The sequence below is a fragment of the Ambystoma mexicanum genome, chromosome 14 (genome assembly GCF_040938575.1).
Source record: "Ambystoma mexicanum isolate Mex_15411 chromosome 14, UKY_AmexF1_1, whole genome shotgun sequence".
In the NCBI taxonomy this organism is placed as follows: Eukaryota; Metazoa; Chordata; class Amphibia; order Caudata; family Ambystomatidae; genus Ambystoma; species Ambystoma mexicanum.
The window spans coordinates 657979463-657996189 of NC_090940.1; positions in this window are offsets into that span (position 1 = coordinate 657979463).

Consider the following 16727-nt stretch of genomic DNA (forward strand, 5'->3'; position numbering starts at 1 on the left):
CTGATGCAACTGCGTGATAGGGTTTCCTGCGCGCTATTAATAACTGAGTAGTACCTGCTACTCTATACTCTGTGGTTCTAATCGCGTACTCCTTAATGCATCGTGCTACGCACCATTTCGAATTGTTCGGGAAATACGGATAATGCACCGGTCCCTGTCTTGGGCCTTCTGACTATGGAGAATGTGACTCCCTCCGGTACAAAGGACCGTCTGTTAATATCAAGTGCTCTCACGTCTGATACCCTTTTGCAGGAAATTAAGCATAATAGCATAGCTAACTTGCCTGATAATTGCTTAAGCGAGAGGTACTTATCTGCCGGCCAACTTGCTAGTAAGTGCAGTACTGCAGCCACGTCCCACTTTGTGCTATACCTGGGCTCCGGTGGAGCCTTAAATCTTGCCCCTCTAATGAGCCTCACTACCGCAGGATGTTCTCCTGCCGAAACGCCTTCTATTGGCATGTGACTTGCAGAAATCGCTGATCTGTACACCCCTATTGTACGGAAGGCTCTCCCGCTCTGTAATAGGTTTGCTAGAAAGTTCAGAATTACCACTACAGGTGCTGAAACGGGATGAACACTTCTGTTCTTACACCAGCTTGTCCATTTTGCCCAAGCTGCGTCATAGCTCCTCCTAGTGGATGGGGCCCAGGATTCAGCGATGCTGAGCAGCCTGCGCCCAACGTTTCCGGATATCCTGCACGCAACTAGCGGGAGTGTCCCTCTCACTCTCAGAGGATGACACGACCCAGCTGGGTCCTTGAGCAGTCGCTCCCCTTCGGGGAGGACTCTGGGCATGTCCGACACAATTTCCATTAAAGTGGGAAACCATACTTGTGACTTCCATAACGGTGCTACTAATATCAACTCTGCTTTCTCCCTCCGACATTTCGCTAATACTCTGCTCAACATCAGGAAGGGGGGAAGAGCGTAGTGCGGACCTCCCGTCCACTCTTGCAGAAACGCATCCGTTCCTTGCACTCCTGGATCCAGCCTGGAATCCGTTAGGTACCGAGAGTTCCAATCTGCTACTACGTTCAGTGTCCCTGGCAGGTACTCTGCTGTCACTGATGTCCCTGATCGTAGGCAGAAGTGCCACAGGTCTTTCGCTAGCTTTGCGAGCATCCTGGATCTCGTACATCCTGTTCCAGTCACATCGGCCAGGTGGCGAGGGCAGGAGCCCCCGCCATCCCCAGCCCAGGATCAGCTCATCTGAGCTGCTGCACCGTGCCACGAGGCACGAAGAGGATTGCCTCCCAGACAGGCCCCCTGCCACCACGAGCACCCACCCCTGTGCTGCCCACCCCTCCAAGAGCGCCAATCCACCGCCCTGCTGCCCACCCCTCACCCAGAAGCGGCCCGGGTCGCGCTCCCGCAACCGCCCCGACATCAAGGAGAAACAAAATGTCGGGCGCGATGCGGCGCCAGAGCGAGGCTCAGCGTCGTGGTTGCTAAGCAACCATGCTTAATAGCACCCAACATCCGCCGGCAGGCGGAAGAGCCGGCCAGCATCAAAGGCCATTCTAAGGCCCTGTTTGCCCCTCTGCACTCAGTCACATCGGCCAGGTGGCGAGGGCAGGAGCCCCCACCATCCCCAGCCCAGGATCAGCTCATCTGAGCTGCTGCACCGTGCCACGAGGCACGAAGAGGATCGCCTCCCAGACAGGCCCCCTGCCACCATGAGCATCCACCCCTGTGCTGCCCACCCCTCCAAGAGCGCCAATCCACCGCCCTGCTGCCCACCCCCCACCCAGAAGCGGCCCGGGTCGCACTCCTGCAACCGCGCCGACATCAAGGAGAAACAAAATGTCGGGCGCGATGCAGCGCCAGAGCGAGGCTCAGCGTTGTGGTTGCTAAGCAACCGTGCTTAATAGCACCCAACATCCGCCGGCAGGCGGAAGAGCCGGCCAGCATCAAAGGCCATTCTAAGGCCCAGTTTGCCCCTCTGCACTCAGTCACATCGGCCAGGTGGCGAGGGCAGGAGCCCCCACCATCCCCAGCCCAGGAACAGCTCATCTGAGCTGCTGCACCGTGCCACGAGGCACGAAGAGGATCGCCTCCCAGACAGGCCCCCTGCCACCATGAGCATCCACCCCTGTGCTGCCCACCCCTCCAAGAGCGCCAATCCACCGCCCTGCTGCCCACCCCTCACCCAGAAGCGGCCCGGGTCGCGCCCCTGCAACCGCGCCGACATCAAGGAGAAACAAAATGTCGGGCGCGATGCGGCGCCAGAGCGAGGCTCAGCGTCGTGGTTGCTAAGCAACCGTGCTTAATAGCACCCAACATCCGCCGGCAGCCGGAAGAGCCGGCCAGCATCAAAGGCCATTCTAAGGCCCTGTTTGCCCCTCTTCGCCGTGTTCGGCGCGTGGCTAGTTGTCTAGGATGACCACAAACGAACTTTGCCTCATCATGGACAAACACCGCTGTGAGTACCATTATGCCATTCTACGATGCATTACAGAGCATCCATATGCGCATTCAAATGTACGCTGCTCCTTAGCGTGACATTCGTATCTGTACTCCCGATTGACTCAGCGCTGGCGTAACTCCTAGCCGCTGCCCAGAAATGTTAGTGATTTGCTGCATTGCATTGCCACTAGTGTAAGGCACACCCCTGTGCCCTACACTGCTAGTAAACTGCTGCATTGTGCCTGTGCCCCACACTGCCAGTAAACTGCCGCATTGTGCCTGTGCCCTACACTGCTAGTAAATTGCTGCATTGTGCCTGTGCCCTACACTGCTAGTGAACTGCTGCATTGTGCCTGTGCCCTACACTGCTAGTAAACTGCTTCATTGTGCCTGTGCCCTACACTGCTAGTAAACTGCTGCATTGTGCCTGTGCCCTACACTGCCAGTAAACTGCCGCATTGTGCCTGTGCCCTACACTGCTAGTAAACTGCCGCATTGTGCCTGTGCCCTACACTGCTAGTGAACTGCCGCATTGTGCCTGTGCCCTACACTGCTAGTGAACTGCCGCATTGTGCCTGTGCCCTACACTGCTAGTGAACTGCTGCATTGTGCCTGTGCCCTACACTGCTAGTGAACTGCTGCATTGTGCCTGTGCCCTACACTGCTAGTGAACTGCTGCATTGTGCCTGTGCCCTACACTGCTAGTGAACTGCTGCATTGTGCCTGTGCCCTACACTGCTAGTGAACTGCTGCATTGTGCCTGTGCCCTACACTGCTAGTGAACTGCTGCATTGTGCCTGTGCCCTACACTGCTAGTGAACTGCTGCATTGTGCCTGTGCCCTACACTGCTAGTGAACTGCTGCATTGTGCCTGTGCCCTACACTGCTAGTGAACTGCTGCATTGTGCCTGTGCCCTACACTGCTAGTAAACTGCTGCATTGTGCCTGTGCCCTACACTGCTAGTGAACTGCTGCATTGTGCCTGTGCCCTACACTGCTAGTGAACTGCTGCATTGTGCCTGTGCCCTACACTGCTAGTGAACTGCTGCATTGTGCCTGTGCCCTACACTGCTAGTGAACTGCTTCATTGTGCCTGTGCCCTACACTGCTAGTGAACTGCTGCATTGTGCCTGTGCCCTACACTGCTAGTGAACTGCTGCATTGTGCCTGTGCCCTACACTGCTAGTGAACTGCTGCATTGTGTCTGTGCCCTACACTGCTAGTGAACTGCTGCATTGTGCCTGTGCCCTACACTGCTAGTGAACTGCTGCATTGTGCCTGTGCCCTACACTGCTAGTGAACTGCTTCATTGTGCCTGTGCCCTACACTGCTAGTGAACTGCTGCATTGTGCCTGTGCCCTACACTGCTAGTAAACTGCTGCACTGTGCCTGTGCCCTACACTGCTAGTGAACTGCTGCACTGTGCCTGTGCCCTACACTGCTAGTGAACTGCCGCATTGTGCCTGTGCCCTACACTGCTAGTGAACTGCCGCATTGTGCCTGTGCCCTACACTGCTAGTGAACTGCCGCATTGTGCCTGTGCCCTACACTGCTAGTAAACTGCTTCATTGTGCCTGTGCCCTACACTGCTAGTGAACTGCCGCATTGTGCCTGTGCCCTACACTGCTAGTAAACTGCCGCATTGTGCCTGTGCCCTACACTGCTAGTAAACTGCTGCATTGTGCCTGTGCCCTACACTGCTAGTGAACTGCTGCATTGTGCCTGTGCCCTACACTGCTAGTGAACCGCAGCATTGTGCCCAAACCTCTGTTACCGGATTGCCACACTGTGCCTTAACTGACTGCACCCACGGATGACTGCTACCCTGTGCTCACCCATCATGGCCAACATCACACCCCCACCATCCGCACTCATCCCCCCTACGCCTTTCCTCCCATCATTTTTCACCAAACCCACAGAACACAAACCCAACCAACTCTCAACACGCCCCAGAACCACGAACTCTAGAAATCTAAAATTAGGCCTCCGCTCTAGACACTCACAGCAAACCCCTCCAAGCAGATTTGAAAACAAAGCTAGACCTGAACACAAGAAACTGTCCACTCCCAAGAAAGTAGCCAAAAGGCCCAATACCACTCCCACACCCTGCCCAGACTTACAGTGTGCACTAATTAATGCCAGATCCCTCCCCGCCCACGCCACCGAAATCCTTGACCTTCTCACCAACCTTGACCTCGACATTTTCGCCATCACCGAAACCTGGCTACACATCGCCGCCGGCCCAGCCATCTCACTAGCCATCCCACCTGGATACTCCATCCTCAGACAGGACAGAACATCATCTACAGGTGGAGGAGTGGCACTCATAGTCAAAGACCACCTTGAATTAAGACAAACTCCCTCCAAACTAGGGGACAATATTGACTCTCTATCAGCCAAGATCGCACTATCTCCCAACACCACTATCACTCTTAATCTAGTATATCGCCCACCAGGCCCGTTACTGGACTTCCAGGACAACCTCACACACCTGCTAGGTGAAAACCTTAAAATCACCACCAAAACCATTCTCCTAGGAGACCTTAACCTGGGGCTCCACGACCAGAAAGATAAACCATCCACCAAGCTAGCACAAGCTCTCCAAGAAATGGGCTTTGTACAAAAAGTTCTCCATCCTACCCACAGTAAAGGGCGCACTCTTGACTGGGTAGCTGACCACAACTGCGGCATTGACATCAGCTCCACCACGCCTACCCCATGGTCCGACCACTTTCTGATTCACTTCTTCATCCCCCTACCTAACAACTCGGAAAGAAAACTTATGCCCGCACCCCCAGCCATGGCCAGGAGCGCCAAGAACCTCACCAAAGAAAGCATCTCACCCTATCTAGTCCCTCTCACAAACAACCTCCCTGCCTCATCTGACCCAGTCGCACTGGCAGAGATCTACAAAACTACCATTAGCACTGCCATAGGCATCATCGCCCCCCTACAAAAGAAAAAATCCAAAAACTCCAAACACTCCAATACCTGGTTCTCAGCAGAACTAAAAGAACTACGAACCAAAAAACGCAAAGCCCTAAATTTATGGCAAAAAACGCCCAATGCCTCCTCACTATCGTCCTACAAATCACTGGCCAACCAATACAAAAGAAGCATTATAGCAGCTACATCTACATCGTACAATGATAGAATCTCCAATGCCACCTCAGAATCCAAAGAGCTCTTCGCTATCTTCAAGGAACTCTCCACACCGGCCACTAAGTCCCAAGAGATTATCAAAGACCAAGCCTGGTGTAACACCATACAATCAGCCCTTCTAAACAAATCGAACTCCTCCAAGCTAAAATCCTAAACCATCACAAAAATCTCACTCAGGAAATCGTAGCTGCATCCCTAAAGGAAACAGTGAATGAGAACAAAAAGATAAGTCACATTACACCCTTTAAATTTAGAGAAGTCTCAGATAAAGAGGTAATCGATATCGTCAACAGAATCAAGCCCTCCAATTGCAAAGGCGACGCCTGCCCCGCCAAACTAGTCAAAGACTGCATTGAAACACTAGCACCATTCCTCAAATCCTTCATCAATGCTTCCTTCAACTCAAACTCAGTCCCAACCAGCCTAAAAGAAGCTTGGGTGCGCCCTCTTCTCAAGAAACCCACTCTAGATCCAGAAAACGCCAACAACTATAGACCCATCACAACAGTTCCCTTCCTGCTCAAGATCCTCGACAAAGTCGCCTACTCACAAATACAGCACTACCTCGAAAAAAATCGCATCTTAGGCAAAAGGCAATCGGGCTTCCGCCCGGGGCATGGGACCGAATCGGCCCTATTAGACCTTAAAATCCAACTTAACGACATCATGGACAAAGGCAAACCGGCTCTCCTCCTACTATTAGACCTATCTGCTGCCTTCGACCTGGTCAACCATGACATCCTAGGCACGCAACTCAAAAATGAAGCTCACTTCTCGCCTGAAGCCGTCTCCTGGGTCAAACCCTTCCTCGAGGGTCGACTTATGAAAGTCTTTTCTAATTCGGCAAACGCTACCCCAACCACTATCCATTGTGGCGTCCCACAGGGATCCTGCACTGCACCCACCTTATACAACATTTTCACCCTCCCACTGTTCAATGACCTCGACCATCGCCACACCATAGTAGCTTACACCAACTATGCTGACGACACACAAGTCCTGCTCCCCCTTACTGGGGTATATGAACAAGACGCTGCAGCACTAACAAAAATATACACAGCCATTCAAACCTGGATGGCAGCCAATGGACTTTGCCTTAACGGGGACAAAACAGAGATCCTACTAGTTGGCACCAAAGAAACACTAAACAAACTCCCGCCTCTATACAAATCCTTTAACGTTGATAACTCCACCATCACAGTCTCCACTGCAGTACAAACACTAGGAGTATATCTTGACTCCACTCTCTCTATGACACGGCAAGTCAATGCCATAGCCTCTTCTGCTGCACTCACCACTAAGATAATCAACGCCGTTAAACCCTTCCTATCCTCGGAAAACTGCTTGAATGTAGCCAGAGCCACAGTAGGTACCAAACTGGACTACTGCAACGCCCTCTTCCTGGGCACGTCTGCACAAAACATTAAAAAAATGCAAGTCACACAAAACAATGCCCTAAGAGCAGCCCTAAGCATTCCAAAAAGGGAGCACATCTCCCAAGCCAGCCAGAAAAGAAGCACACTGGTTACCTATAAAAGAGCGCATACTATTCAAATCCATGGCCATCACCCACAGATGCCTCTCTGCCAATGCCCCACCCTATCTTTCTGAAAGGATCACCCCCCATACTTCCACTAGACCCACCAGGTCACACATGATCAACCAGACCTACGTAACCACCTTTAAAAGAAGCAAAGCCGGAGGGTCCAGCTTTCAACACCTAGCACCCAAAAACTGGAACGCACTCCCCACCGCCTTAAGGAACGAAAAATCATACCATGCCTTCCGTAGACTACTCAAAACCACGCGGTTCAACTAACCCTGCCTCACCTGTATTCTCACCACTGTATGTTTGGAAATAACGGCAAATGTATGAAAATATGCCTCTATGCAAATCTGTCTATCTGTATATTCACTACGTATGCCTGTAACAAGTAAGACTTCTTTAGCGCCACGATTCCCCAGGGCAGATGTGCGCTCTATAAATCCAAATAAATAAAATAAATAAATAAAATAAAGTACCACCTAAATGGTTGATGTACCGCACTGCTGATATGTTGTCCATCTTCAGTAGGACAGAAGATATTACTCTTTCTTTCGTAAAGGCTTTGATCGCGAACGATCCTGCTAGAAACACCAGACAGTTTATGTGCAGACGAAGCTCCTCTTCGCTCCACTTGCCCCCGGTCTGTCGAGACCCACATCTGGCTTCCCAGCCTTTCTGGCTGCGTCTGATTCTATTATCAGATCTGGCTTGTCCCCGAATATGGCTCGCCCGTTCCAAGCATCCATATTATTTAACCACCATTCTAGCTCTGTAATAGAGTCCTGATCTAGAGGTACTTGTTGATGGTATTTCAGACCTTGCTGCAGATGCTTTATCTTCAACCTCTGCAGTGCTCGGTAGTGCAGGGGCCCAGGGAAAATGGCCTGAATGGAAGCTGCTAGTAGTCCAACAATTCTCGCTAATGTCCTGAGAGATACTCGCTGCTTCTCCAGGCATAATCTGATCTCTCTCTTGATGTCTCTCATCTTCCGAGCTGGAAGTTGCAAAGTCGCTTTCCTGGTGTCTAGGACAAATCCTAGGAAGTCTAACCTTTGCGCTGGTGTGGTATCTGACTTCTCTGTGTTCACTAGAAATCCTAGGGAGGTCAGAAGGTCCTGCACCCATTTCGTTTGGTATACTAATACCTCCCGATCTTCTGCCAGGAGCAAGAGGTCGTCCAGGTAAATGATCAGCCTGACGCCCTTCTCCCTGATCGCTGCCGCTACCGGCTTCATCAACTTGGTGAACGCCCAGGGTGCAGAAGCCAGTCCGAATGGCATTGTCTTGAATTGCCAGAATTGTTTTCGCCAGCGAAAAGCTAGAAATGGTATGTAATCCTCGAGAACAGGTACTGTAAGGTAAGCGTCTTTCAGATGTAGATGCGTCAGCCAGTCTCCTTCTCTTAGGGAGTCTCTGAGCTGATGGACGCCCTCCATCTTGAAGTGTCGATAACCGATCCAGCTGTTCAGCTCTTTGAGATTTATAACTGGGCGTACCTTCTCCTTCCTGTGCACCAGGAACATATTGCTCACAAACTTCGGGGATGTCTCGCATTTCTCTATCGCCTGCTTGCCGATTAGCTGCGCTATCTCGCTGTCTAGGCATGCTCGTTCCGCTTGCGCTAATTTCTGACCCTGCGGCCTGTACCGCTGAACTGGGGCCTCTATAAAATCTAGCTGCAGACCTCTGACGGTCTGCAATATCCAGGAATCGTTTGAAAGCTTGCGCCAATTCTCTAAAAATATGCGCGTCCTCCCCCCTACTGGAGGATACTGAATCGCTCTCACCTGGTGTAAATCCTTGACCTCGTCCCGAACCTCTGGACCTTTGGCCCCTCGGGAACCTCCCTCTAGTCTGGAAGAACGTGTCTTGACTTTTGCTCTCCCAGTATTGCGCCCTGGGGTTTTGGGGTCTTCTTCCTCCTTGGTTGTGACTGGCTGCGCGACTCCTGAAGCGGCCGGTCCTCCCAAAATCTCTACTGGGGAATATTTTGCGAATTGATGCTTGCGCCTTTTCTAGAGAAGCGTATGTTCTGACGAACCGGCCCATCTCCTTCCCAAAGGTTTCTCCAAAGAGGAGGCCTTGGGCTCCTTCTCCAGCTTCATACGATGACAAATCGCTCAGCTTTGAATCTATCTTGAGTAATAGACCCTTTCTTCTTTCTGATGCGATGGCCCAATTTGCGTTTCCGAGAAGACAGACAGCTCTCTGCGCCCACCCTGCGAGGGCCTCCGGGTCAACCTCTTCTCCAGTGTCCTTTGCCCTCTCTGCATGGTCTATAATTTTGGCGAGAGGACATGCCAAATCTAATACCTTTTCCTGGCAGCTCTTCTAGGATCTATCAATCCCCTTACGGGGGCCCTGCTCGTTTTGGACATGAAGGTCAGCATTTTCGGGTCAAGCTCGGGGGCTTCCGCCACTTTTCCTGGCAGGTCTGGGCGCGGGCACTCCGCCCGTAGACGCTTCCTCACCTCCTTGTCTAGCGGTTTGCGTAGCCTTGCCGCCATATACTGAGTTACTCGAGGGGATGGTTGCCACCTGGTGGACCTCGGATTGCGGATGCTGTCCGGGTCGAACATATCGTCCTGCGCTTCTAGGAGGTGCTTCTCTTTCCTCGCTCTCTTACCCCCACTGGGTCTAGACCAGTCTTCCTCCTCGGCCTCTTCTTCCTCTAATGAGGCTTGATCCTCTACCAGCTCCTCTTCCGAGCAAGGGTCTTCTCCGATGTTGTCATCCCCTGGAGCGGGGGTCGTGAGGTTCGGCACTGCCTGCCTTTGTAGATAAGCTTCTTTAAGCTTCGCGAAAGCGTCTGGCACCTCTGAGGCCTTTTCTATCGCCTCTTCCAATGAGCCCCGGGGGTCGTCAGAGGCTTTCCTCTTTAGGGCTAGCTTACTTCCCTTATGTCCCTCTTTCAAGGGCTCTGTGGGAGTGTGTTTATCAACTTTGGTGCTGGTATTCGGCTGTGAAAGCATGGCTTCCAACGTCTCCAGCCGCTCCTGTAGGGGTCTCACCACTTCTGCCACTGCATCAATATGAGAGCTACCCAGCACTTGTTTAAAGCTGGCAGTGAGGTCATGGGACTGCTCCTCCTCACTCCACGCAAATTCTGACATTTTCTACTGTGCTGTGTGCCTAAAATACCTGTATCAGGTCTCTCAGCATGCCCACTGCTCTCTTATGATGTTATTGTTCTTTTTTTTTCTTTTTATTTCAAGTGGCTGCACCTTTGTCTTTGCTTTGCCTTCTGGCACCTGCGAGGGTCCTCGCACTCACTGCGTCAATCTACTGCTCCTCAGCAGTGTAGGGGTCCACAGACCCGAGTCTATTGATGTTCTTGATATCGAGGGGCTGCTGAAGTGCAGCAATAGTGCTTTTAGCTAAAGCACGACGCACGCGACCATACGATCGCTATAATCCTCTCGAATTCGTTTTATAATGAATAATGGCACTGCGCTACTTCTACGAGCGCTGGCAACGGTATACAAAGTAATTGTCGCTCTGGGACGACGTTACGCGACTCTTCATGTTTAAGCTCTGCCCACCGCAGGGTGGGGTTATGCTGTTGGAGCGTAAAGCTCTGCGCTTTGCGTGCTTGCTCCGCCCACCCGCGGGCTTGGACTACGAGTCCGGATGCTGAGGGCTCGGCGCACTGAAAGCTTTGCGGGCGCCGGCTCCTCCCTCCCAAGGGAGGGGGCCCGAGCCCCGCGAGCGCAGCTGTGCCCGATGCTCTGTCGCCTGCGAGGCTGACCGAACCCCAGAGGTGCCGAGAATACGACACGGAGCCGTCAGCCTCGCGGCTAAATTTATCTATCAAGGGAACTTACTCTGGGATCCCGCGGCTAATCCTCGCGGTGAGTAGATACGAAAAACGTCAAACCTAGTGCGCGAACGCACGTCTGTGTTAAATTACTAATAAAACCTCAACACAAGTGCTAAAGCAACATCTCACACGCTCACATCAATGTGCTTTCACTCTCAGAACCTTATTTATCTCCTTAACCAACACACTTTTCCTCTCAATCAGTCAGTTTGCTACTGTCATTCGGAGAGGAGAGGAATGGTACTTATTTGCTTGAAGAGCAGTAAAAGAAGAGGAGGAGTCCAAGCACAGGAAGTGGGTTGTGACTGGTGGAGTGAGCATGGACTGCAGAGGCTCATGGATTTTGTAGTTTTGAAAAGGAGAAAAGTTTGTTACGACACTTTTCATGGTTTTGTTATATATGTTTTGTTGAACTGCTGAAGAGTAGAATAAAGCAATGCTCGCCTCCAGTCTTGTCATAGAATGTGCTGGGGACATGTCACTTGGCTGTCCTCCAGAAGCCCAACTTTGCAGTTCAAAGTTTCAAAAGGTGTAGAAAGCAAACAAAAGTTCTGCACGACTCTAGGGGTTCATTCCCTTTACCCAGAGACTTTCGAACGTTATCCAGAAAGATAGAAAAGCAAACGGAAAGTTCCACAAGATTCAAGGGGTGGATTCCCCATCCCCAAGAGTCTTTCCAACCTGCTTGGTAGGCCTGTTTCCCAGGGCCTGTGAAAAGACATAATGGCCTGGACACCTTTTCCAAGTCGCCATGAGGGTCCGACACGCTTTGTGATCAGAACTGACTCCCAGGTACTGCGACAAATAAGATCAACCTGGATGCCTCTTTCCAAGCTGTGTTGTGGGTCCTAGACCCTAGCTCCACTCTCCTGCCAGGTGGGGCACTCAATGTCTTCATTCTCACTGCATCTTTTCTCTGAGTTCACACCCACCCACAGCCTTGGTTTACTCTCCTGCCAAGAAATGTGAGCACTATTCATAAGGGTAAAGTTTGTGTCCCTTCTTATTGTGATTTGGGGTCTGTTTCCCCAATTAGGACCCCAGACCGCTTTCAGCCTGTTGCTATGGATCGGAAAAATATTCATGTATCATAATCCTTAACATTCTTAAGGTTTCTTGCCTTTTCTGTGTCTACCCAACCCTGGGCTTGACCACCCTAATACCTGCAGGGTCTTGACGGTTGCCCTCTGGTTGTCTTTGGGTCTCCCAGGATCCTCTGCGACTTCTCCAGCTATCCGGAGCACTTCTCCGGTCTTCCACAAGTCTCTCCAGCAGCATGACAGTGGGTTTTCTGCACTCCATCAGTCTCCATCCCGGCGAGAGTGTCTCCTCCTCTACGGGAAGCTTCCTGCTTCCTGGCACCTTTGCGGACATGCTCCTCTCCCTGACTTCGTCTGCTTCTCAGTCTGAGCTTTTCCGCGTAGCTTGCTGATCTCTCAATCCATGACGAGAGGTAGAAGACGCCATTCTTCGGTTCCCTCTCTTCTTTCGAATGACAATGGGCAAATCGGTTGATTTAAACAACTAGACCGCATGCCTTGGTTCTCAGCATTGATCCTATTTGCTGTTGGCCTCTTCCTCGTGTCAGTACTGTCACTGAAGAACTTATGGGTGTTTTTGTTTTTAGTGGTCTCTACCTGAGAGGTGGAACAATGGTATATTGCGGCAGCTGATGGGAGGGTAAGAGAAGGTTTTATAGGGAAGGTAGGAGGATTAAAGGGATACTGCAGTCTCCCAAGATGGTCACTACTCTCAATTGGGTCCTCCCTCCCCATGAGATTCTCATACTGAGTACCTTGCCCATGGGGACTATCGGGTAGCAACCTCCCTAGCCACATGGAAAGGGGCTCCCCCATCAAAAGCAGTGACAACACCTTGGGATTCGTCACACAATTTTTTATTTTATTTTATTAGGACTTTATATGGTTTTCAAATCGAGAACATATAGCCCTATCACACTATCCTTTTCGAGATGGCATGGGCCAAGACATATGTACCCAGGTGTGAGAGATGTCTGGAGGATCCTGGATTTCATTTCATATGACAACAGAACAATGGCGTCTTCTACCTCTCAACACAGACCAGGAAAAGTGCAAGCTATGCACAGAAGGTCAGACCAGAGAAGCAGACAGAGTCGGGGAGAGCAGCGCGTCCGCAAAGGTCCCACAAGGCAGGAAGCTCCCAGCAGGAGAGGGAGCACTCTTTCCTGGAACAGAGACTGGCTGAGCTCAGAAACCCTGCCATTGGGCTGCTGGAGAGGCTTGCGGAAGACCGGAGAAGGCTCCGGGTAGCCGGAGCAGCCGCAGAAGATCCTGGGAGACACTAAGACAACCAGAAGGCAACCCCCAACACCTGCCAAAAATTAGGGTGGCCAAGCCCAGGTCTGGGGATCCCCAGAGAAGGCAAGAGCCCTTAAGTAAAAGAAGGACTATCACATACAAACATTTACCAATGCACAGCAGCAAGGTGAAAGGGCTCAGGTACCCTTGCTGGGAAAATACATCCAAGTAACAATAAGAAGGGACACTAACTGTACACTTATAAACAGTGCTTGCAGACCTGGGCAGGAGAGTAAACCAAAGCTGGGGCATAAAGAGAAATGTCAAGTTAACCAAGTGAAGGGGGGGTATGTGAGGTCTGGGACCCATGCTGGGGAGGTGCACCCCTAATAGTGCTAAGGGGAAACATCATGCCTGTACGCACGATTGGCACTCAGAGACTGTGACAGGAAAGGAAACCAAGGCTGTGGGTGGAGGTGAAATCAAAGAGAAAATGTGGTGAAAACAAGATCACAGAGTACCCCACTTAGCGGGAGAGTGGACCAAGAAGTGGGGTACTGGGCAAGGGTCTGGGGCCCACACCACATCTTGGAAAAAGCCTCCAGGTTGTTCATCTTTATCGCAGTACCTGGAAGCCGGATCTGCTCACAAGGGTCTGAGACCCACAACACAGCTTGCAAAGGGCATCCAGGCTGTTCTTCTTCGTTGAAGTACCTGGAACCCCGGATCTGCTCACAAGGGCCTGGGACCCACAACACAGCTTGGAAAGGGCATCCAGGCTGTTCTTCTTCGTTGAAGTACCTGGAACCCCGGATCTGCTCACAAGGGCCTGGGACCCACAACACAGCTTGGAAAGGGCATCCAGGCTGTTCTTCTTCGTTGAAGTACCTGGAACCCCGGATCTGCTCACAAGGGCCTGGGACCCACAACACAGCTTGGAAAGGGCATCCAGGCTGTTCTTCTTCGTTGAAGTACCTGGAACCCCGGATCTGCTCACAAGGGCCTGGGACCCACAAGACGGTTTGGAAAGGGCATCCAGGCTGTTCTTCTTCGTTGAAGTACCTGGAACCCCGGATCTGCTCACAAGGGCCTGGGACCCACAACACAGCTTGCAAAGGGCATCCAGGCTGTTCTTCTTCGTTGAAGTACCTGGAACCCCGGATCTGCTCACGAGGGCCTGGGACCCACAAGACGGTTTGGAAAAGGTGTCAGGCCATTCTACCTTTTCACAGGTTGGAAAGACTCTGGGGAACTTGAATCAACCCCTGGAGTCTTGTGGAACCTTTGTTTGCTTTCTACACCTTTTGGATCGTTTTGGTGTGAACTGCAGAGCTAGGTTACAGGCTGATAGCCAAGCGACATTCCATTAACACATCGTGCTAAGTTTAGCCTGTGAGGGATAGTTTAGGATATGGACGCAGGACAGCAAACTTTACTTTGGGACGTTCTGACTCCGACAGTTGATTAGCTAGTTTTGCCGAGGCAGGAAAACCTCTCTTAGAGATAAGGTCCGTTAGGTTTTCCTCCAACTTCCTCCCATTTTTGTTATTAATAAAAGTCTTTGCCACTCAACATGCCACCCTTGTGTCTGTCTCTTACTCCGACACCCACACATAGGCCAGTGAGGTTTGTGGGATGATAGGGTTGATGGAAATGCAGAGACAAATTAGCTCTTCTAATTCAATCTCGGACCCATTAAATATCAGTGTAGGATTGAGGCTTGACAAAGGTTCGGACAGCACAGAGGTGAAGGGTCCACTGGAATAGAGAAGGGATGGACCTCTATCACTGAGAAGGCACAAGCAGCCCAAGGCTCCTTACTGTGTCTCTGTAGATAGTCCCTGGCTCCTTACTGTGTCTCTGTAGATAGTCCCTGACTCCTTACTGTGTCTTCAGAGCTAGCCCTGCAGACTCCTTACTATGTCTCTGTAGGTAATCCCTGGCTCCTTACTGTGTCTCTGTAGATAGTCCCTGGCTCCTTACTGTGTCTACAGAGCTAGCCCTGCAGACTCCTTACTGTGTCTCTGTAGGTAGTCCTGGCTCCTTACTGTGTCTTTAGACGTAGCAATGGTCTCCTTAGTGTGCCTCAGCAGGTAGCCCCAAGCTCCAATGTTCTACAACATTAGTGGCCAATCTGCACCCCCCCCCAGATGTTTTTGACTACGACTTCCATGACGCCTCACTATTCACCCTGCTGCCTAAGGCTGATGGGAGTTGTAGTCCAAAACCTCTTCCCTGCAGGGTTCTTGCATTTTCCAGTTGTTGGTGCAGATAGCTGACCGGAATCATTTGATGTTTTCTCTTCTCCGATACTCAGTGTGTCCTTGATCATGTGTGTGTTGTGACAAATCTGGACTATTCGTCCCTTCTTCCCAGAGGGGAGCCACCCCTTTGAGGCCAGTGAGGTGAGCCCGCTCAGCAAGACCCTCCCTAGGGGTCTGGACAAGTGGGACCTCACTGGGAGTACCTCCCCTCTTGACTCTAGGGGACAAGGACTCCCATTCCAGTACAGAACTCCCAGTCCAGCATACGTTATCCACTGTTAAGATGGATTTCTAAACTCTGACCTGGTGGACAGAAGTTTAGGAGGCCAAACTAGTTTAGTGGAACAGGCAACCTTCTGGACAAGCCAGACCAATCAAGGTAGCTTGACGACGGTCAAGACTAAATATCAGAGGGGTGAGAGTAATCTTTAGCCCACACTGAGCACCCACAGTAACAGGCCACAGATTACTCTTAGACAGGTGTACGTCAAAAATACATATACATGTAATATAGGCCTTATAATCAAACAAAAATAACCACAGTAATAAGAAGCAATTACCACACAAGCATATCACTAAATTACATATATACAATTACTTTTAGCCTAATGCACAATGGGGGGAAAACACGTCCACAACCTGTAAGAGAAGGGATAAGTACTGGGCTGATGCACGGAAGGAACTGCGCCAATGGGTTGCTTTGTTCAACAGCATGGGGCAGGTGCAGAAGACACTGCAGCCCAGGAAGCTAGTGAAAGTAACCCACAGTAGCTTAAGGACTGGTAGGGATGGGTGAGTGCAGCACCTGGGGAAAGGGAGCACAAGCCAACACAGAGGCAGGCGACCAGCAAGAGGAAGAAAAAGTGTGTCAAGCAACTGACTAAAGAGGGGGCGGGAATAGTGGGCAGGTCTTCAGAGCGGCTGCAGTCAGGAGTGGAAGCGGGTCAGGCACGTGTGGTGCCCAGGCGAGAGTGATTTTTGGCACCTGGATGATAATGTTCTCTCTTCTACTTTGTGGCCTCTCGGTTTTCATTGGGCTGTTCTTTCTTGGTTTCACTCTTATCTCTCTAGCAATACTCCTCTGTTACTGGGATGGACGCACTTCCCAGAATATGCTCTTCTGCTATGGTGTCCCTCATGGGTCTGTGTTTGGCCCTCTGCTCTTCTGCCTTTACCCGATTCCTTTATCTTCACCATGTCTACGCTGATGGCTTATGTGTCTCTTTCATCCTTTGCTTCTCTCTCTCT